The 24191-nt window shown below is 36.1% G+C and overlaps 1 protein-coding gene and 2 long non-coding RNA genes across 3 annotated transcripts in view; 2 read left to right on the forward strand and 1 right to left on the reverse strand.

Annotated features, from left to right (window-relative positions):
• STATH (statherin) overlaps positions 1–24191 on the forward strand; it is a 99203-nt gene that overhangs the window by 52716 nt on the left and 22296 nt on the right. The window lies entirely within an intron of this gene.
• Positions 5428–10807, reverse strand: LOC141517421 (uncharacterized). The gene is made up of 4 exons (XR_012476846.1): positions 10701–10807; positions 6061–6123; positions 5597–5620; positions 5428–5513 (listed from the first exon to the last, which is right to left on the reverse strand). It is a non-coding gene; the product is annotated as an uncharacterized LOC141517421 (long non-coding RNA).
• Positions 15541–17990, forward strand: LOC141517422 (uncharacterized). Its single transcript, XR_012476847.1, has 2 exons — positions 15541–16873; positions 17797–17990. It is a non-coding gene; the product is annotated as an uncharacterized LOC141517422 (long non-coding RNA).

The following is a 24191-nucleotide window of genomic DNA, read 5'->3' on the forward strand; positions in this document are numbered from 1 at the left end:
GATCCCCACTCAGACTAGGAATCTCTTGTGTAGATTCATTCTTGTATAAGCTTTGTTTCTCAACTCTGTCCTCCAGAGGCCACAGTTTCAGAAATCTAGAGTTGGAAGGGCCCTTGCAGGTCATCTCATCTAATGCCTCCATTTGACAGCTAAGGAAACTGAGCTCCAATGAGATTAGATGACTCACCCAAGGTTACTCAGTGGATTTGAGAGGCAGGATTTGAAACCAGGTCCTTAAATCTAGAGGTGTTTAATTCTTTCCATCATATAATCCATAGGTACAGAGAAGTCAGTAGTTATAGTTGTAACTGTCATTTTTGATTATCTTCTCCATTTTGAATCAGGGAAACTATGTGTTTTTTTTTTCTTTTTCATTGTTTTCCCAATGAAGTTAGGGAGGATTTATAATTTGCTTTTGCTTTTTCCACCTGTGATAAAATATGGGCAGAGTACTGTTTTTTTTTTAAATCAAGAATCATGAAAAGAGTAACTAGTTTTTGGAAATGAGGTTGCCCAGTTTATTAAATAAATCATGTCTGATGAATTGGTTGGTGCTTCCAATTTACGTAAATGAGAGATTTCTGGGAATTGTATTAATGGGTATATATGAACAACTCAGGTCTATACCAGAACTCAGACAAGTGAGTCTGGTGATCCAAATAATCCTGTTATAGGTGAGCATTTTTACTAATCAAGTACATTTATTCATAAGTAGTTTTTCAATGTTTTCTAAGATGTTAGCAATACAATGAATGAACCCAACTTTATGTCTCCTATTTTTCTCTTTTTTTAAAAGAATTTTAGACGTCCTATAAATTTCTATCCTCCAAATCCTGAAATTCCCTCTGATCCTGGATATTCTCCAGATTTTGGATATATCCCACTTGCTTAAAATAAATGACAAGAGCAACCTCAATAAACACAGGTAAAAATAAGTCATGCTTACTGAAAACATGGTGCTGGTGGTGGTAGAAGGAATACTTGATTTTTCAATAAAAAACAAAGCAAAAGTAGTTGAATGTCAGTTATGACCTTTAGTATGAATGACTTGGACCAGTCAGTCTCTAAACATCCCATTCCTGCAGATTTCTCTGACTCTGTTCTCCACTGAGTTATCAAAGGGATATTCTTAAAATTTAACTGTGACCATATTCTTATTCAATTCCTTGCCAGCACCCAATATATTCTAATGCTTCTCTTTTTACATCTAGGATCAAATAAAAAATCCTCTAATTGTCTTACAAAGCCTTTCAAAATAAGTTACTTCCTAATTTCCCAGTTTTCTTTTTTGTTTATTACTTAATTCTTCCCAATTTCCTGTTATAATCATTTTTCACATTTGCATTTTCTTTAAATGTTCTGGTTTCCAAATTCTGTTCTTGCTTCATAACCTCCTATAGTGCAATAAGAAATGACTAGCAGGATGATTTCAGGAAAAACCTGGGACAACTTACAGGAATTTTGCAGTTTTCTTAGAGTTTACTCTCTTCCACCTATGCTATGATTCAGCCACACTGCCCTTGCTGCTATTTCTGCTCCCACAGTACACAACCTCCTAACTTGATACCTTTCCTGAAATATATAGAGGTCTCATTTAGCTTGAACTACTTATAGCATTCATAATGATAACAGATTATCCTCCAAATAGTATGATGGAATAAAGTCTATGTTTACTTCTAGGTTTGCCAGGAAGACTGATTCAAATTGTTTGTGATAAATCTACAAATCTGTGAATCTCTCTATCAGTCTACTTAACAACATCCATTATTGGGCAACAGATAGTAGCTCCAAATTTATGTTAAAATGAATCATTTCCTCAAAGAACTGAAAGTCTCCCTTACACTTTCCATTTAATAAATTCAGCATATTAAATTTCTGTTGTCTTTATTTCCATTCTTCAATTTTGATTCATATGTAGATAAGAATAACGAAAGGAGAAGATGTGAAGCTTTTTGATCTAAGAATCAGAGATATACTCTTAGAACTGGGATTTCAGGCTGGAATGACATAAAATAGATAGGAAATTAAAGATATTCAGATACCTGTTTGCATAATGCAGTGGGAAAAGAGCCATCTTGGAGTCACGGAAACCATGATTTGAGATCATGAGCAAGGCAGTTAAACTGCCAGACCTCCAAATAAGTATTCAGAACTATAAGAGACAGAAAATGGAGATCTCCTTAGGCAGACTCATAGGTTTGCAAAATAGAATATGTGAATATACTGGTTCCATGTAGAAATTCTTTGAAGCCAGAAACTATTTAATGTATGTCGGCAACTTTTTCTGCCTTTCTTAAAATATTCAGAACTTGGCACAGCGTCCTTAATAGTATGTCCTTATTAAATGCTTGCTCACTGACGTTTTGCCTCCAGTTCTAGGCTCTAGACAACCTATCCCATTGTAGTTTGCTTAATAAATGAAAACTGGTTGATTAAGTTGAAACTTTATTACACCACCCACTTAATAGGCTCTTTGGGGGGAAAAGAGCACATTCCATGTTTTGTGGCATTCCATTAAAACAAATCTGTTAATTATTTTAAATGGTAGTAGTTTGAAATGGTGATCCTTTCCTTGAATTTCCAGAAGACCACTAATACTATAATTAAAAATTGATCTGAATTAAAAATCTGAAGAATGACAAATGACTTCAGAAGTAGTACAGTCTCAAGAAGCACCTGTGGGAAGCCAGCAGCCATCTCTGTCAAATTACAGTCTAAATTAAATGGATAAATATTTACAAAAAGATAAATTGCCTAGATTGACCTAAGTTGAAAGATAATATTTAAGTATTTTCACCTGAGAACAAGAAATTGAACAAGCCAAAAATGAATTTCTAGATAAAAAGCAAATCTTGAACATATGTATTTGCAAGAGAATTCTACCAAAGTTTTAAAGTACAATTTATTAGAATAATGCAAAAAGTTTCCAAACAGAAAGAAAAAAATTCTGTTTTGATACCTTTGATTGATACCTACTTGATTGATTTGACAACTTTAATTGATGCTTAAACCAGGGATATTGAAAACAAATGAAGGAAACTATAAAGAAATTTCCCTAATGGATATTAATGCAAAAACTTAAAAATAAAATGCTAGGAAAAGATTACAACAATATATCATAAAAATATATACTATGATCAGGTTATTTTTATACCATAACCAAGTCCCCCAAGTGTGAGTCTTCATATTCTACAGACTGATGTACTAGGTATTTGTGAGCTACTCATCAGTATGACACAACTGGCAATAACTTTAACACTAGGACAGTGTCAGTTTGCCATTCGTAGGGCAATGCTGCTCTGCTGGTAATACACTCCTTAGAGCTCAGTCTCGCCAGACACCCCCCCAGAACTATAATGCTGTCCAAGGCTCAGGCCCTTCTTTTGGGGTGAACCCTTTCCAGGGCAGCCCTGCCCTTCAGAAAGAAAAGACAACTCTCCCCAGTGTTCCCACTGACTTCTCCAGGATCAGTCACATTGCCATACTGGATGCCTTGTGGTGCCATCTCCACCACTCCAGGTTTGGGGATCTGAACCTGGCTCCCTTTTCATTGGCTGAGGGCAACAGGTGTCATTGGCTGTCCCTTCAAAAACCTGCTTTCCTATCTCTCAGGATTGCCTGACTCAAGCTCACCATGGAATCCTTCTCCACTCTATTCTTCCAAGTTCCCATTTGTATATTTTGATAATCACATTCTGTCACCAGATATCACATGCCCATCATTGGGGCACCTTGTTTCCTCACTGATAGGGGAAGAAGAATAAACAAGGAAGGGCTGTTAGCAAAGGCCAAACTGACCCATCGAGGGACAGATTAGGATGGTCCTAGTAGTCCCATTCTGTTGCCACATAGCAATGATGAAGCATGACACCTCGCTGATACAAGAGGAATCAGAATCAATGTAAGACTAAGAGATTCTCACAACAGCCAGACCACCTCCAGTAGTCTTGTTTCCTATCAATCAATCCAGGAGATGAAATGATTCTGATAAAGGCAAGTGAGAAGGATGCCTTGCTTATCATACTTACTCACTATAATAAACATAATCATGTAACTCACTCCTCTCATCATTTGGTTGGTTGGTGTGGTCCTCTTCCATATCAAAGGACTATGATTAGTAGTAGATAATACTTAGACTCAGAGCCAAGAAAACTTGGGGTAAAATTCTACCACTAATCTGTATTCTTTTGTGATGATGGACAAGTGACAACTTAGGGAAAATTTCTGAATCTATGGGTTGGAGAGAAGATGCCATGCTTTGATACAGGGAGTTACCCCAAATATTCCTGATGTCTTTGAATGCATGGGTCTAATCCCTATCCACATCCCTAGATTTCTCCTTCTTTGCCTATATTTTCATTTCTTATAGGAAAAGGGAAGTGACCTGATCAGTGTTACATGGAAAATAAGCAGCAAATTCAAAGCTAAATGACTGGGAAAGAATGATGACAATGGCTTGAAAGAGAAATGTTCACTAAAATAAATTAAAATGCTTCTTTAAAATCAAATTCAAAGCATCTAACAAATTTAGCCTCATGCTTAAAGGACATTGGCAACAAAACCATTTAAGTGACATTGATAATAAAGAAAAAGTTATTTTCAGTATAAAAATCATGCAGAACAGAACTGTTCAGGCTTCAATGAGTTATTCCTTGTATTTGGTAGTTATCCAATAAAAATGAATGATTTGCAAAAATGCATTTTAGTCGAATTCCTCAAATATGGTCAGTGTCAATGACAAGTAGAACAAGTGTTTTGTAGAAGACCTGGCAAGAATGCCCTGCTTCTAAGTGACATAAGTATCATCAAGCCCACATTTAAGCACAATTCTGCCTATTACAACATTATGCTCAGAAATCAGTGTGGGGGCAAGAGTTGAGTAATTAGACAAGGGAGATGGAATAGGAGGAAATAGGTAAACTTACTTTCTAAACTCAAATATAAACAAATCAATTCATTTCAGCCAATACTTGTTAAGATCTTCCTTTGTGCAAGACCCAGAGCATCTTCTTAATGTGAGTCACATAGGACTCCATTATTGCGTATTAAATATCCATAAGTCCAGAGAACTCCTCTGATATCTCATGTGCTTGGAATAGAAAAACTTATAGGATTATTGACACAGGTAAAAATTTAGGGCATCAGGGAAAAGTGACTGAAGATGGATCTAATTTCTTACAATAAAGATTTCATCTTACTTAATATGTTATTGAAATGTAGCAATTCTGTCCCAAACAATGAACACAGGAGATAAATGTATATAGAAATTGTGTATTCATTGTTTGTAAATTCCTAGTGGCCTCATCCTTTGTAAATGGCACCAATATATATTTCTACTTCATTTCAATCATTATTAGCTTGGAAACTATGCGTGATGAGATTTTGAGGGCAAGGGAAAGGTTAAAGATAAAGAGAAGGAAATATTCTAATTCATTACATATGGTAAATCCAAAAATTGCATATTAAATAGAATAAATTATAATTTTTACCTTGTAATAAGGGTATCTATATCTCTGTTAAAATAAAGAAAAAATGTTTTTAAGGATATGCATTGCAGAATAGTAAACTAGTTTTTATTTATTTGAAAATAATTTACCTCTTCAGATGAACTGTCAGCTCTCTGCAAAAAAATAAATGCATCAACAGATTTAGTTATATGATCTATGTTTGAAAAGTATAATCCAAAACCCAAGCAGTGAAATGAGTTGTCTGTGGGTTAAGAATGAGTTCTCCCTACACTGAGGGAAGAGAAGAATTTTTTCTGAAATACATGGACATTGATTATCTTCACTTTTCTTTGGGGAAATGGAAATTGTGGCAGGAAAATAACTGTGAATATAAATCGAAGTGTTACTTAGCTGAGGCTACTAGCCCCATGAGGAATTTTTTCTAGATTCTTTAGATATCAATGCAGAAAGTAAAACCTAAAACAAAATAAAAAGTACTATTCCAGAGACAACTATAAAGCTAAGTATACAGGATGTAGAGGAAGCTTGAAATTGGAAAGAGGAATGGATCACTCCCAGCACCAACCAATTCTCCATTTTCCTGAGTACTTACAGCCAAGGAAACCAGAAAAGCCATAAGAAAAGCTAGAAGGAAGAGCTTCATGGTTCCAGGCTCCTGTGGAATGGAGAAGAGAGAAATCTGTGATATCTTTGGCCTCCTGCTTTGCATTATTATTTTTTTCTTTTCAGTAAAGAAGCAACATAGACAAATAAATTAACTCCCATTTTTATGGTAGCATTGAGCATCAGAGTGCTTTCATTCCAAGAACTGGTGAGGAATAATATTATGTTTTCAATAAACAAATGAGTGAACTGAGTCTCAGATGATTTTTATCCATATGACTAATAGTTGTCAGAACCATAATTTTGATTCAGGACACCAAATCAAAAACTTATTTCTTACAGTATGAAATTTTTCTCTTTCTCTTCCCCTTTTATTACACACACAAAAAAAAACCACAGAGTTTTCCTGAGGTTTGAGAAATATTTTTAAAACTTCAATTTCACTTTATTTTCATTTCCATACTCTCTCTCTCCCTCTCCCATCTCCACTAATTTCACAAGACTTTGAAAATGAAAACCATTACCATTATTTAGAATTCTATGAAAAAACTCTTAAGTACCCAAAAGAAAGAAAGAAGAGAGAATGAAAGAAAAAAATAAACAAAGTAATGAAGCAAGAAATAAAGGAGAGAAGAGAAAGAAAGAACAAACAAAGAAACATGGAAACAAACCAGTGAAAGAAATAAAGAGAAGAGAAAGAAAAAAAGAAAGAAAAAGAAAGGAAAAAAGAAGGAAAAAAGAAAGGCAAGAAAGAAAAGAAAGGCAAGAAAGGAGAAAGAAAGAAAGAAAGAAAGAAAGAAAGAAAGAAAGAAAGAAAGAAAGAAAGAAAGAAAAGAAAGAAAGAAAGAAAGAAGAAAGAAAGAAGGAAAGAAAGAAAGAAAGGAAGAAAGAAGAAAGAAAGAAAGAAAGAAAGAAAGAAAGAAAGGAAGAAGAAGGAAGGAAGGAAGGAAGGAAGGAAGGAAGGAAGGAAGGAAGGAAGGAAGGAAGGAAGGAAGGAAGGAAGGAAGGAAGGAAGAGAAAGGAAGGACCTAAGGAAGGGAAGACAGGAATGAAAGAGGAATGGAAAGAAGGAAGAGATTGAAGAGGTAGAGAAGAAGAAGAAGAAGAAGAAGAAGAAGAAGAAGAAGAAGAAGAAGAAGAAAGGAAGAGAAAGGAAGGAAGGAAGGAAGGAAGGAAGGAAGGAAGGAAGGAAGGAAGGAAGGAAGAAAAAGAGACAAAATCATTTTCATCTGTCTTTAATGATCCTCAGTTTTTATGATCACTATTGTCCATATCAATTACCCCTGGTCAGCTGATGTGAAGAAAGGTAACTCAGGACGTGCTAATGTTTCCAGATTGAGTGGCTTGTTCTACTGAGTCTCAGGGGAATATTTCTCTTCTCCAGGGAATTCTGTGCTCAGGAACCTTAGACAGCAATAACAACTCATCTTTGTAGAGGAAAGGAATAGGGACTCTTACGGAGCTAGATGGACTTCCAGAGTAAGAAGGTTGGCACCTTCTCTGCAACTGAGAATCCTGGAAAGTAGGCAGGGACTCAGAGAGGTGAATGAGAGAGATCAGACCTCCTAACTGAGACCAGCTCTTTATTCATGCTGCCTTGGTTTACTCTACTTCAAATGTTTTAAGTTTTAGGAAGATATCAAGTTCCTTTAAATGAAAGATCTCCTTTCCTTATATCTGAACCTTGCAAGGTAAATGCTTCAGTGTGTTTTACAGATGAGGAAACTGAGTCTCAGAGAAACAAATTTTCCATACTTCTGGGTGAAGACTTCAGACTCAGTTTCTTTGCAACAACTAACATTTACAAAGGAATTTACATTCTTATTAATAATTCTAACACATAATGAGAGAGCCAGGTGGTATAAAGGATAGAGTGCTTCACCTATAGTCAGGAAAACCCATGTTTCTTGGGCATTCATTCTCTGTGTGATTTTAGGCTCCCTCAGTTTCTCCATCTGTGATATAGGACAATAATTGAACCTAGCTCCTATATGACTGTTATAAGGATGAAATAAGATACTTAAAGAGATATGCAAATTTACAATTTAATGTAAATTATGTCTACTATGTACTGTCTCATATGATATTCACAGCAAATAATATAAAGATATTAGAATTAGAACATAAAGAAGACACCTTGATAATAAATAACTGAGTTTGGAATCCATTAATCAGTTAAAGTATTTCTTGGGACTTCACAAAGGACAAAGCTTTGTGTTGGTGCTAAGTGAGACCAAGACATGAACTAAATGGTCATGAACACTCACATTGGATCAACAGGAATAATATGGGCACACAGGTTCCAAATGTCATAAAAATTATATTCAAACTATGAATTATAGATTAACTATAGACAGTAACAGGAAGTAAATGGTATTTCTTTAGGGGGAGGGTCACTAGGCCTTGAGGGATGAGGAAAAACCTCAGGTGGGAGATTAGACTAATGATGAGCTTTGAATAAGAATCAAAGCAGAGCAGATGAGGGGAAAATAAATGCCAATCATGGGACCAATGGAGAAGAGAGATGGATGGAGCATCATGTGCAAAGAATAGCAAGAAGAAGGTCAGTTTGACTCTATTTCTACATGAAAGTAGGCAGTGTACAAAAGCCTAGAAATTAATGTTTGAACCTGATTGTGAAATCACGGAAAAGGGATGTCATAATTTCATCCTAGAGTCCCTGAAATTTAAGGAACAGAAGAGTGACCTGGTCAGAGTTATGCCTGAGAAATATTCTATTATCAGTTGAATGGAGCATGGATTGAAATAGGGAGAAACTAGAGGCAGGGAGACTACTGAAGAGATTCTTGGGGTAATTCAGGTGACAGGTAATGAGGACCAGACCCACTCTAGAAGAAGATGGATGTGAGAAATGTGACAGACCCTGATCCATCACCATCTGGTAACTGATCTGTCATTTTGGGAGAGGGAATAATAGAGGGTGAGGGATCAATTTCTATAATGGGATAATGGGTTTAAATGGAATAGTATTTCTACATAGCATAGCAGGTGATTAATAAATTCTCATTTCTTTTCCTCTCTCTGCCCCTCTCTCCCACTTTGAAAGAAATAGGTAAGTCTATAACATGGATAGGCTTACGGGGAAAGATAATGACTTCTATCTTGTTCATGGAGAGTTTAAGTTGACTATAGAAATTCTACCTCAAAATATCTGATAGCTAGCTAGATAGTGTGCAAACTGGAGTTCAGCATAGAGATTATGACCTCATGGACAGAAATTGAAAAGAGGAAGCCTCTGACTTCTTGGAAAGAAAAGTATGCTAACAAACAATCAAAAAAGAAGAATGACCTGCCATGGTGGGAAATAAGCCCCATTGCCCCTTGTTACCATTCCCACTAGACATTATGCAGAGTTGGATGACCATTTGTAGAGTTTATTACTAAGAATATTCTGCTTCAATTTGAGTCAGGTCAGATACTCCAACATTCTCCCCCCACCCCTACTTTGTTCTTGATTTGTTTTAATTGTGCCAGTCTCTTCACAGTCCTATTTCCGTCCCCAGCTGATTCTACAGATGACAAGCTGAGGCAAATAAGGTTAAGTAACTTACCCAGGATCACACAGCCAGTAAATGTCTCAGATCAAATTTGAATCCATAAATATTTGTATTCTTGATTCTAACCCCAGTACTCTACCAACTGGGAGAACATAATTTAGTAACATTAGGGCAGATTTCTGTCTATTACATCATATCCTCACTCAATCTTTGTAGTTGCTCACTCCAAACAAAAACAAGTCATATCTCTAAAAGCCAGATAATCAAAAAACTTGAATTAGTTGAATTTTGAAAAGATATATTTTGTACTTTTGTACTTTTGTACTATACTTTTTTAGAAATCATATTAAATTTTCTCTATTTGCTGATCCTAAGGATATTTAAGATACTAAAAGTGAAGACTTGGGAGTGGAAAAAGAGGGTCAAGGAAAAGATCTATATGAGAAAAACAAAAATGAACTGGTGATGAAAAGAAGAGGAGCAAACGAAAAACAAGAGACAGAAAAAATCAGAAGAAGGAAATCAGGAAGAAATGAATGAGCAGTAGAGAAGGGGAAAAGTTACACAAGTGACCCTCCTTCAATGACACAAAGAATATTTTAGGAGACTTCTAAAATTTCTGCATTAGGAAAGAAAGGAGAAGACCATAAAGGGGTTAAATGAGAAAGATTTTAAGAGAGAAAATCAACATGTGAGCTTATCTTAAGAAAGGATAAGGAGTGAAATGGGGAATCATATACCAGAATGTCCAGTTACTCCAATTTTTTTTACTAGTTCTATAGAATCCATGTTCCCCTCTGTGAAAAAATTGCCCATCTCCAGTTCTTCAATATCTTACAATTATGAGGCTTCAGGCAAATCACTTAACCTGCCTGAAGCTTGGTTTCTTCTTCTGTAAAATGATTTGATTAGACCACATACCTTCTGAATTTACCAGTTCTAAATCTAATTTTTTACATATCTCTTCCTCCCACCAAATACTCATATGTACAATATTTATAAAGTAGCATCATTTCTCTAAAAAATATTATCATCTCCTAGTTTTCTTACATTAGATGCCATACAGTGAGAGATTAGAACAATAAGGTATTTGATATGTAGGAAATATTACCTAAGACAGACGACAGGAAGAAGAAATCTTGTTGCAAGAGAGGATGAACATTGGAGTATCCCAGAGGTATTTAAACTCTACTGCAAATGATATGCTAATTTTGTGGTTGTAAATAATATCAATAGTGACCTTGAATTGTAATCACTGACTGTGAACAAAAATTGATTTTGTGCCTATTTTCAGTACCCACCCATGCCAAGAACGCATTTAACAAGGCACAAAAGACTATATAGTTGATGCCTCCAAGTTGAAAACCAAAATATCAAATACTTAATCCTAGTGTCAGTCTGGACAGTTCAAAGTGTAGAGGATGCGATGACTCATAGTTGGAATGTAAGTTCTTTAAATAACACAGTTCTTAAATGTCTGAGGCTAAATTTGAACCTACATCTTGCCAACTCCAATTGCAATACTCTATGTACTCTGCCATGGCACCTACAGATCAATTGTAGAAGCTATCCTTCTGCAGATTTGGCTTAGACTTGATGCTCCCTTGAGTCCCTTTAAGCCTGAGATTCTGTGATACAGGGATCATAGCTCTTATCAAATGTAAGTCATGTACTGACCAGAATATGAAGCTGACAACTTTTAAATTTAAATCAAATTCAAATGCAAATCATGACATCACCCTCATAATATCATTAGGTCTCTGTGAGTATGAAGGATGACCACCAACAATGCACTTCTGAAAAGAAGTACAGCCTAAGATTGGGGTCCCAAATCTGCTTCTAACCCATCCTGGCTGGGTACCTGGCGGGGGGGGGGGGTTCTTATCCTCTTAGCACTCTCAGCAAATCTTGATTCCTATATCATCTAGTCAAGTTTGGGATCCATACAGCTGAAAGGAATTTCCATAAAAGAAGTTCCTCATGTCCATAGTACAGTAGAAAAAAAGAAAATAAATTTAAATAAATTTAAATTACCAACTACTAAACCAATGATATGAAAACAAAATGGTCTCTGCTGTCAATTAAGTCACCTGTTGCAAGAGGGAGAAGTCTACAATATACACAGATAGACACATGCAAAGCAATTGGCAGAGGGAGAGAAAGCTTTTGACTGGAGGGCACAAAAACAGATACAAGAGGAATATAATGTCTGAGCTGATCCTTTAAGAAAGATAAGATTCCTCATGGTGAAGGCAAACAGGGATTTATCTATCATTGCATTTAAGGCAGCTAACATAAGGTGTGTGAATTATTAGAACTGGGGATGGAATGTGCAATTTGGAAAACGGTATTGAGTCCAGTTTGATTGGAACATGATGTGCTTGAAAAGTGTAATGTGACATCAGAAAGGGCAAGAAAAATTGCACTGGAGCAAGATTGCAAAAGACAGTGGAATTTGTATTTTAGCCTGACTCATTGGCTGCATGATTCCCTTTAACACAATGTCCCTAGTCTGGGTCTTACATCCTCCTCTCTTCTCTCTACCTCCTCTCTCAACTAGAGTCCTCCTGTGGTGTTCAGTGTCCCATCTTTGCAGGTGACTTACAGATCTTCATAACTGATCTCCACCTCTCTCTGGAAATATAAGTATATGTTACTAAATGCCTCCCCTGTATCCTCAATGGATATCCTATAGATAGATAGACTCCAAAGTGACTAAAACTGTATTCATCTCTCTCTATCTTAAGCCTGTCTTTTGTCCAAACCTTCTTATTTTTATTTACTTAAACACCACCATCCTCCTACATTCACACCTTCAGAATAATCCTTTTCTCTGTACTCTCCTTCACCCCCATATTTAAACAGTCATGAAAAATTTCCACAGCATCTTTAGTGTCCATCCCTCTTTTCCATCCACATAGCCATCACTTTAGCTTAAGCTTTCATCACCTTTACAAAAATGTTTGTAATAACTTCCTAACCTTTTTTCTTGTTTTTTATTTTCTTTTTACTCCAGTCAGTCCATCACAAAACTTCCAAGAATGACCTACCTGTTTTTCCGGAAGCAAACAATGTCATTTCCTGCTGAAAAATGTAACTTGCCTGAGTAGTGGTGGTGCAGTAGCTAGAGCACTGGCCCCAAAGTCTGGACATTCTGAGTTCAAAACTGGTCTCGGACACTTACTACTAAGTGACCTTGGACTATGTAAACTGGGGCAAATCACACCTCTAATTAACTTGCCAAAAAGAAATCAAAACAAATTCACTTACTCCTTCCTGACCCTAGGCTAAAATCCAAATTCTGTTTTCTGTTTTCTTTTGCTCCAATATAATTTTCCTACCTGTTTTTTCTTCAGTTACTCCCTTTGAAAACAAACTGGTCTTAATAGCCTTTCCCAAACTCAGCATTTTATCTTCCACCCCCATACATTTCCATTCCCCAGTTGCCCTCATTTCTTTTCTTTTTCACAGAAAAAAAGAAAATATATTTTATTCACTCGAGCTGGTTTTATTTGGAATAGCTTTAATCCAAAGATTTCACCAGACTATTTACAATTTTGAATTTACAATTATGTATGTATGTATGTATGTATGTATATGTGCCTTTTTGACAACAGGGTACCATTCTCGAGCAGCAATACATATTTCAAAATATAAAATATAAAGATGCAGTATCATTTCTCTGATCTTAATCCTTCTTGAAGGTTCAACTTAGACATAATACTTCTGTCAGATAGGTAGGATAGAAACCTGGAAAAGGAAGTAATTGAAGAATGTAATTACAACCCCTCCACACTCAAAATTTCAGGGCTTAATCACAAAATTGTAGAGATATGCAATTTCTCCTGATATTCTCAAATACTTGAAATAAAAATATTTGATAATTATTTTTCATATATTCATCATTTTATATCCTGATTTTATCTTTTCATATTTAATTTTGTAATTGTTTTTCCAAAGCAATAAATGAAATGCAGCCTCAGATGATGAGCTGGACAAATCTAGGTTTTCCTAGAGGAGGAAATGTGAATACCCATGTCAACTAAGATTGAATAAGCATCAAGAAAGAAAAAACAAATTATTTTCCCTGTGTAGTTCTCTAGGATGTCATTGTTTTTTTAGATTTTTTTGCAAGTCAATGGGGTTAAGTGGCTTGCCTAAAGCTACACACCTAGCTAATTATTGACTGTCTGAGGCCAGATTTGAACTCAGGTACTCCTGACTCCAGGGCCAGTGCTCTATCCACTGCACCACATAGCAGCCCCCATTAAACCATCTTTTCTAATCAAATAAGCATCAATTGTGTGTCTTTTCTTTAAGTGCTATCTCTATTTCCTAAGTTTCTGGAACATAGAAAGTTTAGATATTGATGATTATTCTTTAGTAAAATCAAAGATTCCCTGTCACAAGAGAACAAGTCTTCTAACCAACAATTTGAGGAGAATTGCCATCACAATTTGAAGGGAGTTCAGTTTGTTTATGGATTTCAGTGGCTTTTAGGAAGAGAGACTTTCTTCTCAATCTGAGGGCATCCTATGAGGAGGCAGAGAGGCAAGAGAGAAGCAGATAAACAAGAAGAATGGAGACAAGTGTGTGACAAAGGACTTGACTGTAATGTGACAGGGAAGACTAGAAGGGAGAACAGGGAGAGCACATCCACTTTTTCCCCTAGATTTACAGAGCTTGGAGGCAATTCTGACTTCTGGTTCATTTGCAGCATTCTATATCATTTAATTATTTATTCTCTCTTTTCATTCTTGATTCTGTTAATAAATTACTCGGTCACTGGCAAATTTGTTGTTTGAAAAAAAGGAATCTAGTCCTTGGGAGAAGCATAATTCTAGAGTAGAACCAATTAGAGGGAATTTTGTTATTTTTTGTAAATAATCCAGAGTACATCCACTCAATTAGTGATAAACCAGGTAGGAGGTAATAATAAGGAAAGGATGAATGAAGAGTGGAGAGTGGTGGTTTTCCCTGAGTAGTTTTGACATCTTGTTTCATACCAGTGTAGGGCAGCTATGTGGTGTAGTGGATAAAATACTGGATCTGAAGTCAGGAAGACTCAACTTTAAATATGAGCTTGGATATTAATAGCTGTGTGACCTGGGCAAGTCACTTAACCCTGTTTGCCTCATTTCCTCATCTGTCAAATGACCTGGAGAAGTGCAGAATGAAATATATTTTTTTTTATTTGCTGTGGTTATTTTTGTTTCCTTTGTTTTTCTCCCAGCATGTAGAAATATGTTTTGAATGACTTCCCATATATAATTGACTGACTTCTCAAAGGGTTGGGAATGGATCCTATGAGGCAATTCAAGATTTGGAAAAACACTAAAAATAAATATAACTAAATTAAAAAGTCAAATCCAAACAAACAAAAAAAAAAGAACTTTGATCATCCTAATGATCAATTGTAAATCCTGAGAATCAATACTGGGCAATCTGCCCCATTCTTGAAAGGGGAAGGACTGAAGGTGCAAAAAGAAGACTTATTTTTACATGAACAGTGGAGACATTTGTTTTGCTTTTTGACATCTACTGGTAGCAAGACTTTTAGCTTTCTTATTTTTTTTATCATTTGGAGAAAACAGGAGGTGAAATGGAGAGATTTTCATTGCTTGAAGGAAATTAAAATTTAATTTAAAATAAAGCTATTAATGGTTTTTTTTTGAAGGCAATCAGAATTAAATGACTTTCCCAGGGATACATAGCTAGTAATTGTCTAAGGTTGGTTTTGAAGTCCAGGTGCTCTGGACTCCAGGGCTGAGCTCAATCCACTGTGCCACCCAATTACATCCATTATTGACTTTTTAAAATATATTAAGTGCTTACTATATTACAAGAACTTTGTTATCCCTTGAGGAAACAAGGAAAGGAAAAAAATCATGATAAAATGATTGCCATGTTTAAGAACCTCCCATTCTAACTGGGGAGACCACATATCCAAGATCAGTGATGTTAGATCAGATTGACAAGATCCCCACTCAGACTAGGAATCTCTTGTGTAGATTCTTGTACAAACTTTGTTTCTCAAGTCTTTCCTCCAGAGTCATAATGCCTCACAGTTTCAGAAATCTAGAGTTGGAAAGGGCCCTTGCAGGTCATCTCATCTAATGCCTTCATTTGACAGCTAAGGAAACTGAAGTCCAAGGAGATTACATGACTCACCTAGGGTCACTCAGCAGATTTTAGAGACAGGATTTGAAGCCAGGTTCTTAATTCTATTGTCATAGGTATAGAGAAGTCAGTAGTTATAGTTGTAACTGTCATTTTTGATTATCTTCTCCATTTGGAATCAGGGAAAATATGGACATCATTTTCCAATGATGTCAGGGAAGAGTGCTGTCTAAGCTTTTTTCTTTAAATCAAGAATCATAAAAAGAGTAAATAGTATTTGGGAATGAGGAATCACCATTTTATTGAATAAATTATGCTTGATGAATTGGTCAATGCTTCCAGTTAAGTGGATTAGGAGATTTCCTGGAATTGTACTAATGAGCATATATTCATATATCTATATCTACATCTACATCTACATCTACATCTACATCTACATCTACATCTACATCTACATCTACATCTACATCTACATCTACATCTACATCTACATCTACATCTACATCTATATCTATATCTATATCTATATCTATATCTATACCTATATCTATATCTATCTATCTATATATCTAATCTATATCTACATCTATATCTAATCTACATCTACATCTACAACTACATCTATAACTATATCTATATTTGTATCTGTATCTATATATCTATAACTATCTCTATCTCTGTCTCTGTCTCTGTCTCTATCTCTATCTCTATCTCTATCTCTATCTATCTCTATCTCTACCTCATCTACATCTATATCTATATCTATCTATCTATCTGGCCTACACCAGAACTCAGATATGTTAGTCTGGTGATCCAAATAATGCTGCTATGGATGAGCATTTTTACTCCTTGTTATATATGTACATAAATATTTTTCAATATATTCATGAATACTAAGAAATTAGCAAGAAAATGAACGAACCAAACCTTATGTCTCCTATTTTCTCTTTCTTTTAAAAGAAATTCAGAGATCGTCCAATTTTTGGATATCCTGTATATCCAGAAAATCCTGGCTATTTTCCAGTGCCTAGAAATCCTGGCTATGTTCCATATCCTGTAAATCCTGGCTATCTTCCAAATCCTGGAAATCCTGGATATCCTCCATTTTATGGATATGCACAAAATGCTGAAAATGTACCACTAGAATAACCTCTATAAACACAGGTAAAAATAAGTTATTCTTACTGAAAATATGGTAAATATTATGGTAGAATGAATATTTTATTTTCAAATAAAAAACAACGTAAAAGTAGTTGAACATCAGATATGCCCCTTAGTATGAATGCCTTGGACCAGTCAGAATCTAAACACCTCATTTCCTACAGATTTTTCTGATTCTGTTCTCCATTGAATTACCAAAGCGATATTCTTGTTCAATTCCTTGCCAGCACCCAATAAATTCTAGTGCTTCTCTTTTACATTCAGGATCAAATATGAAAGTTTTTATTTGACTTTCAAAGTCTTTCAAAATAAGATTATTCTGGGGTGGCTAGGTGGTGCAGTGGATAGAGCACCAGCCCTGGAATCAGGAGTACCTGAGCTCAAATCTGGCCTCAGACACTTAATAATTACCTAGCTGTGTGGCCTTGGACAAGCCACTTAATCCCATTTGCCTTGCAAAAACCTAAAAACTAAAAAACAAAACAAAATAAGATAATTCCTAACTTCCAGTTTTCTCTTTTTTATCTTTTATTTAATTTTTCCCAATTTCTTGCTACAATCATTTCAAATGTGTGTTTTCTGTAAATATTTTGATTTCCAAATTCTGTTTTTCCCCTCATACCCTCCTATTGTGAGATAAGAAATGATAAGCAGGATGTTATCAGGAAAAACCTGGAAAGACTTACAGAAACTTTCCAGTTTTTTTAGTTTACTTTCCTCCACCTATGCTATGATTCAGCTACACTGGTCTTGTTGCTATTTCTGCTCTTAGTACACAACCTCCTAAATCAATGCCTTTTCTAAAATATAGAGAGGTCTTTTCTGACTTGCTTGAATCATTTATAGTAATTAAAATAGTAACAGATTATCCCCCAAATAGCCTGATGGAGCAAACCCTAAGGGCTATATGTTATATTTACTTCTAGGTTTTCAAGGAAGACTGGTTTGAGTTGTCTGTGATGAATCTACAAATCTGTGAATCTCTTCATTGGTCTACTTATCAACATCCATTACTGAGCAACAGATAATAACTTTAAACTTGTTATATTAAAATGAAACATTTCCTCAAAGAACTGAAAGTCTCTTCTATGGTTTCTGTAGAATAAATTCAGCACATTAAGTTTCTGTTGTCCTTATTTCCATTCTTCAGTTCTGACTTAATATATAGATAAGAATAAAATAAGGAGAAGATGTGAAGCTTTTTGGTCTAAGAAGTAGAGATATAGTTTAGAACTGGGCATTCAGGTTGCCATGACACATCATAGACAGGAAATTGAATATATTCAGATACCCATTTGCATAATACAGTGGGAAAAGAGCCATCTTGGAGTCAAGGACACCATCATTTGGGACCATGGGCAACACAGTTAAACTGCCAGATCTCCAAATAAGTGTCCAGAATTATAAGGGGCAGAAAATGGAGATCTCCTTAGGCATGCAGAGTCATAGGTCTGCAAAACAGAATATGTGTATATATGGGTTCCAAATAGAAGTTCTTTGAAGACACCATTTAATGCGTGTTGGCAACTTTTTTTTACCTTTCTTTGTATATCCAGAACTTGACACAGTGTCCTTAATAGTGTGTCCTTACTAAATGTTTGCTCACTCACTGTCTGCCTCCAATTCTAGTCTTTAGACAACCTATCCCATTGTAGTTTGTTTAATAAATGAAAACTGGTTGATTAAGTTGAAATTTTATTTCCCACTCTTTGGGGGATAAAAAGAGCATATTCCATTTTTGTGGCATTTCATTAAACAAACCTGTTAATTATTTTAAAAAGTAGTACTTTGAAATGGTGATCCTTTCCTGGAATTTACAGAAAACCACTAGCATTATAACTAAAATTGATCTGAATTATAAATCTGAAGAAAGAGAAATGACTTCAGAAATAGTATAGTGTCAAGGAAGACCTGTGGGAAGCCAGCAGCCATCTCTTTAAACAGTTCTCTGGGCAGATGAACCACTGTAGGCAAGGAAAGAGTGGACATTTCCACACTATGTGGAATTTACCAGAGATCAAAAGGCTTCAACATTAACTTCAAAATACCTTGAATTTTTACATCCACTATCTTCCTTAAATCATCTATTTAATGCTCATTGCTCATGATTTGCAATCCTAAGATAACTACAAGATAAAATTATTAGATGAAATTTAAAAATCTATAATGTGTATTATTCCCAAATAACCCAATCACAGACCAAATTCTTATATAAAACCAAAGGAATAACAAAGGATAAGAGAAGCAGATCATATTCATTTTCCCTTTTCTTTGATCTCTTTGGGGCTTAGACATAGTAGTCAAAGGAGAGGCTCAGATTTATAGTCCCATGGCCAGAGGACATTGAATCAATTTTACTGACAAGGCATTAAGGAAACAATTTTCTATACCACCTCCAATATTTGTCATTTTTAATTTACTCTTGTGTTAGTCCATCAGATAAGTATAAGGTGGTACCTTAGTGTTTATATATATATATATATATATATATATATATTTATCTAATTAATATTTAGATTTAGATTCAGAGCATTTTTTGCATAACTATTGATACTTTTAATTTCTTCTGACAATTGCTTGTCCATATCCTGTACTATTCATCAGTGTGGGTACATAGGCTATTCTAACAGCCATGACACAAATAATTCCCAAGTAAACCGCCACCTGGAAAGTCTCAGGAGCTGGAAAGCCACCCTTAGAGATAAAGGTGTGCTGGAGTCCTTGGGAGCTGGAGTCCTTGGGAGTTGAACATTCCACCCCACTGACCAAGGGCACTAGACACAGCTATGCCTTATCACCTCCTCCCTAATGTACCCCCCATCCTGTAATGCAAGATGCTGCACATACACAACACTTGCACCCCCATTCCCTCATTATTCTTTGTTCTACCCCAGAAGACCTAACAGTATATATATGTAATAGCTAAGCAGTAATAAAATTGAGCTGGAGGCATAAGGCAGTAGTGGCTTGACTCCTTATTCTCAGCTCCCCTCTGGGAGGGAGGTCGCCGCTGTGGGCCCCAAGGAAGCAAGCCACACCACATCAGTTTAGGAATGACTCATTCTTATAAATTTGACTCAGTTCTCTACAAATTTGAGAAATAAAACCTTTATTAGATTATCCCCACCCAAACACACACACACACACACACACACACACACACATTCTTAAAGCAAATGACACTACACAAGAAGATATAATTTAAAATCACTGGGCTCCTTAAAACTTGTAACTTTTAAAAAATGTATGAATATTGTATTTTGAGAAATTCTATATGGAAATTGCTCAGATGTATTAAAACCAGTGGGAGAAAAGAAGAACTGCTTTATTATCTCCTGAAAGAAACCTCAATAAGAAAAATATCAGGATTATCCCAACCATAATCCACATATCTAAGAATTTATCTAAGGAAACAATAGAGCAATCATTCATACAGAATTTCAAGTTCATAGTTAGGATCCCACACAAACTGGAATCTTCATCTACAAATATGAAATCTTAGAAAGTAATATTCTAAGATAGATCATATTTAGATTTATAACCAAGAATCACTGTAATACTGAATATAATGGTATACTGAAAAAAGGAGAGTATTAATGGCCGAGTCTCTCAAAAATTACCAGATTTAGGTTGGAACTTTAAATTGGAAATGCAAAGATCCAGAGGAACCTTGAAATGTAAATGTATTTGAACAATTAGAAGGGACTGTATGATGATATAGAGCTAACATCCTAACAGGGAAGAGAGGAAACAAATATTTTTTACAAGACCTTACTATTTTCAAGGTATGGGTCTGGAATTATATAAGAAAAAACAGAGGATCTGGGGTGGCTTTTTTTTTTCCGTTCTGCACTTTTAAAGTGAAAAAATAAAATGGATGGCAAACATTATAGACTAATGTAGAAAGAAATGAAGAAAGAGATGTAAATTGCTATTTACCATAATTGAGATTTGTGAGAAGAGTATAAAAATTTGGAGGAATGACTAGGGAGACAGGGATCACAGGAAGCTCACTTTTATCAGAAACAGATAAAGAATGCTCAAACGCATACAAACAGTTTGGCATAAATGTGCATCAAACTCAACAGGGAGAGTAAGGATGCAGAGAACTGTTCAGTTATTTTTTCAGTCATGTTCTCTTTGCCACTCCATTTAGGAATTTCTTGGCAAAGATACTAGAGTGGTTTGTCATTTTCTTCTCCAGTTCATTCTACAAGTGAGGAATGAAGCTAAACAGGGTTACACTTCATCAAGACCATGAGTCTTCTTGATTTTAAGCCTAGTGCTCTTTCTAACTGCCATAGGAGTTAAGGGGTGAAAAATTATTGCAAATAAATCCAGTAGTTTGATACTGATTAGGCTTTAAAAAGGCAAAACAAAAAGGAGCAGAGGGAAGAATTAATATTTAAAGGAGTTTCTATCTGTTTATGAATGGCTGAATAAATAGTGACATACAAATACAATAGAATTTGATTACATCATAACCATGGTGAAAAGATACTTTTTAAAAAATTATTTATTTTTTATTTATTCTTATTTTGTACAAATAATGCTTTTTTATACATTATTAAAATATACTTGTTTAAGAGTAATCAAAATACCCCTTCCCCTCAAAATATAGACCCATGTGAGTGATAGAGAAAAAAAATTAATATTAAAATTTAAAAACTAATAATAATATTAGGTGTGGCCAGGTGGCACAGTAGACAGAGCACTGGTTCTGGAGCCAGGAGCACCTGAGCCCAAATCCGGCCCCAGACACCCAACAGTCACCCAGCTGTGTGACCCTGGGCAAGCCACCTCAACCACATTGCCCTGAAAAAAAAACAAAAAAAAAGACCCAAAATAAAATAAAATAGTAATAACAATAATAATAGTAGGGGTGGCCGGGTGGCAAATAGAGTACCAGCCCTGGAGCCCGGAGCACCTGGGTCCAAACCCAGCCTCAGGAACCCAACAATCACCCAGGTGTGTGGCCCCAGGCAAGCTACCCAGCCCCATTTTCCCTGAACCCCTTCCAAAAATAATAATAATAAAAATGTGCTTCAGTCTGTATTCCAACACTTCCAGCTCTGTCACAGGTGGATCACATTCTTTATGATAAGTCCTTCACAAAAGTTACTTCCATATTTTTCCACCATTGCCATTGTTGATTGCAACTTCCTCCATTCATATTTCTCCACTAACATATACTATATTTTCTCTCTCCTTTCACTCTGTCTCTGCTGTAGGGTAGCTGAGTGACACAGCAGACAGATTTCCAGCTCTGTGGCCGAGAGGCCCCGAGTCCCCCTACCACCCCTTAGGCCCAGCATCCACCTGGCCCTATGGTCCTGGACAGGCCATCCAATCCCAGTCCCTTGCAAGAAGTAAAAAAGAAAATGTGTTATATCTAACCACTCTCCCACCATGGTCCATCCTCTCCTCCATCACTCACATCCCCCCCTTCCCCCTGTCTCCCTTCTCTCCTTCTTACTCCAGATGTCTATACCCCATTGAGTATATATGCTGTTTCTTCTCCTAGCCACCTCTGATGAGAGTGAAGATTCCCTCATTCCCCCTTGCCTTCCCCCTTCCATATCATTGTAATAACTCATTGTAATAAAAAAATCTTATTATATGAAATATCTTAGCCTATTCACCTCTCTTTTTTCTTTCTCCCATTACATTTCCCTTTTAGCTATTGACTCCATTTTTACTTCACATTATATCTTCAAATTCATCTGTCTCCTGTGCCTCATTTATAAAAGCTCCTTCAACATGCTCTATTAAATGAGAAGGTTCATATGAATATTATCAGTATCATTTTTCTATGCAGGAATACATGTAGTTCGTCATCACTAAGTCCCTCATATTTTACCCTTCTCCTTCACTCCTTATGATTTACCTGAGTCCTGTATTTGAAGATCAAACCTTCTGTTCAACTCTGGCCATTCCAACAGGAACATTTGAAATTCCCCTGGTTCACTGAAAGTCCATCTTTTTCCCTGGAAGAGGATGTTCAGTTTTGCACGGTAGTTGATTCTCAGTTGCATTCCAAGCTCTTTTGCCTTCCAGAATATTATATTCCAAGCCCTAAGAGCTTTTAATGTAGTTGCTGCTATGTCCTGTGTGATCCTGACTGCAGCTCCACAATATTTGAATTGTGTCCTTCTGGCTGCTTGTAATATTTTATCTTTGACTTGGGAGTTCTGAAACTTGGCTATAATATTCCTGGGGGTTGGGTTTTTTTTGGATTTCTTTCTTGGGGAGATCAGTGGATTCTCTCAATTTCTATTTTACCCTCTACTTCTAGGATATCAGGGAATATTTCCTGTAGTAATTCTTTGAAAATGATGTCAAGGCTCTTTTCCTGATCATGACTTTCATGTATTCCAATAATTTTTAGATTAGCTTTCCTAAATCTGTTTTCTATATTAGTTGTTTTTTTCAATGAGATGCCTCACATTTTCTTCTAATTTTTCATTCTTTGATTTTGAAGTATTGTGTCCTGATTTCTTGTAAAATCAGCAGCCTCCCCCTGTTCCATTCTACATCTGAAGGATTTGTTTTCCTCAGAGAGCTTTCTTTTCTCTTTTTCCATCTGGCCAATTTTGCTTTTTAAGGCATTCTTCTCCTCAATAACTTTTTGAACTGTTTTATCCATTTGACCTAAGCTGGTTTTTAGCATGCTATTTTCTTCAGCATTTTTTTGGATCTCTTTGACTAAGCTACTGACCTCTTTTTCATGTTTTTCCTGCATCTCTCTCATTTCTTTTCTCAATTTTTCTTCTATCTCCCTCACTTGATTTTCAAAGTCTTTTCTGAGCTCTGTCATAGCCTGAGCCCAATTTCTGTTTTTCTTGGAGTCTTTAGGTGCAGGAGCTTGGACTTCCTCAACTTCAGATTGAGTGTTTTGATCCTTCTTGGGATCACAGGCAAAGTATTTCTCAATGGTGTTCCTCTTTTTTTATATGCTTACTAATTTCCGCAGCCTGTGCCTGGTTTTGGGGTGCTTCCTGAGCTTTTGAGTGTGTGAGGTTCTGTTTTTCCCTCCTGGTCTGTGAATGACCACAAGTGCCCCCTTCAGCCATGGGGCTAAGGTTGGGGGGATGCTGTTCTATGGGGGGCCTAGACTCCAATTAGGATTTGAATGTGGTCAGAGCCCCAGAGTCCAGTTCCAAGGACAGAGGACAGACCTTGGCAGTCTCTCTCCACTCCCCTCCCTAGGTCAGCACTCATGACCTGGGGGATCCTGCTTCCTGTTCCTGGATCTGGGCTGCTGGAGCCATGCTGCTGGCTGAGTGCCCTGAGCGCTGGATTCATGCACTCGCTCTGGCAG

This window comes from Macrotis lagotis, chromosome 3, assembly GCF_037893015.1.
Source record: "Macrotis lagotis isolate mMagLag1 chromosome 3, bilby.v1.9.chrom.fasta, whole genome shotgun sequence".
In the NCBI taxonomy this organism is placed as follows: domain Eukaryota; kingdom Metazoa; phylum Chordata; class Mammalia; order Peramelemorphia; family Peramelidae; genus Macrotis; species Macrotis lagotis.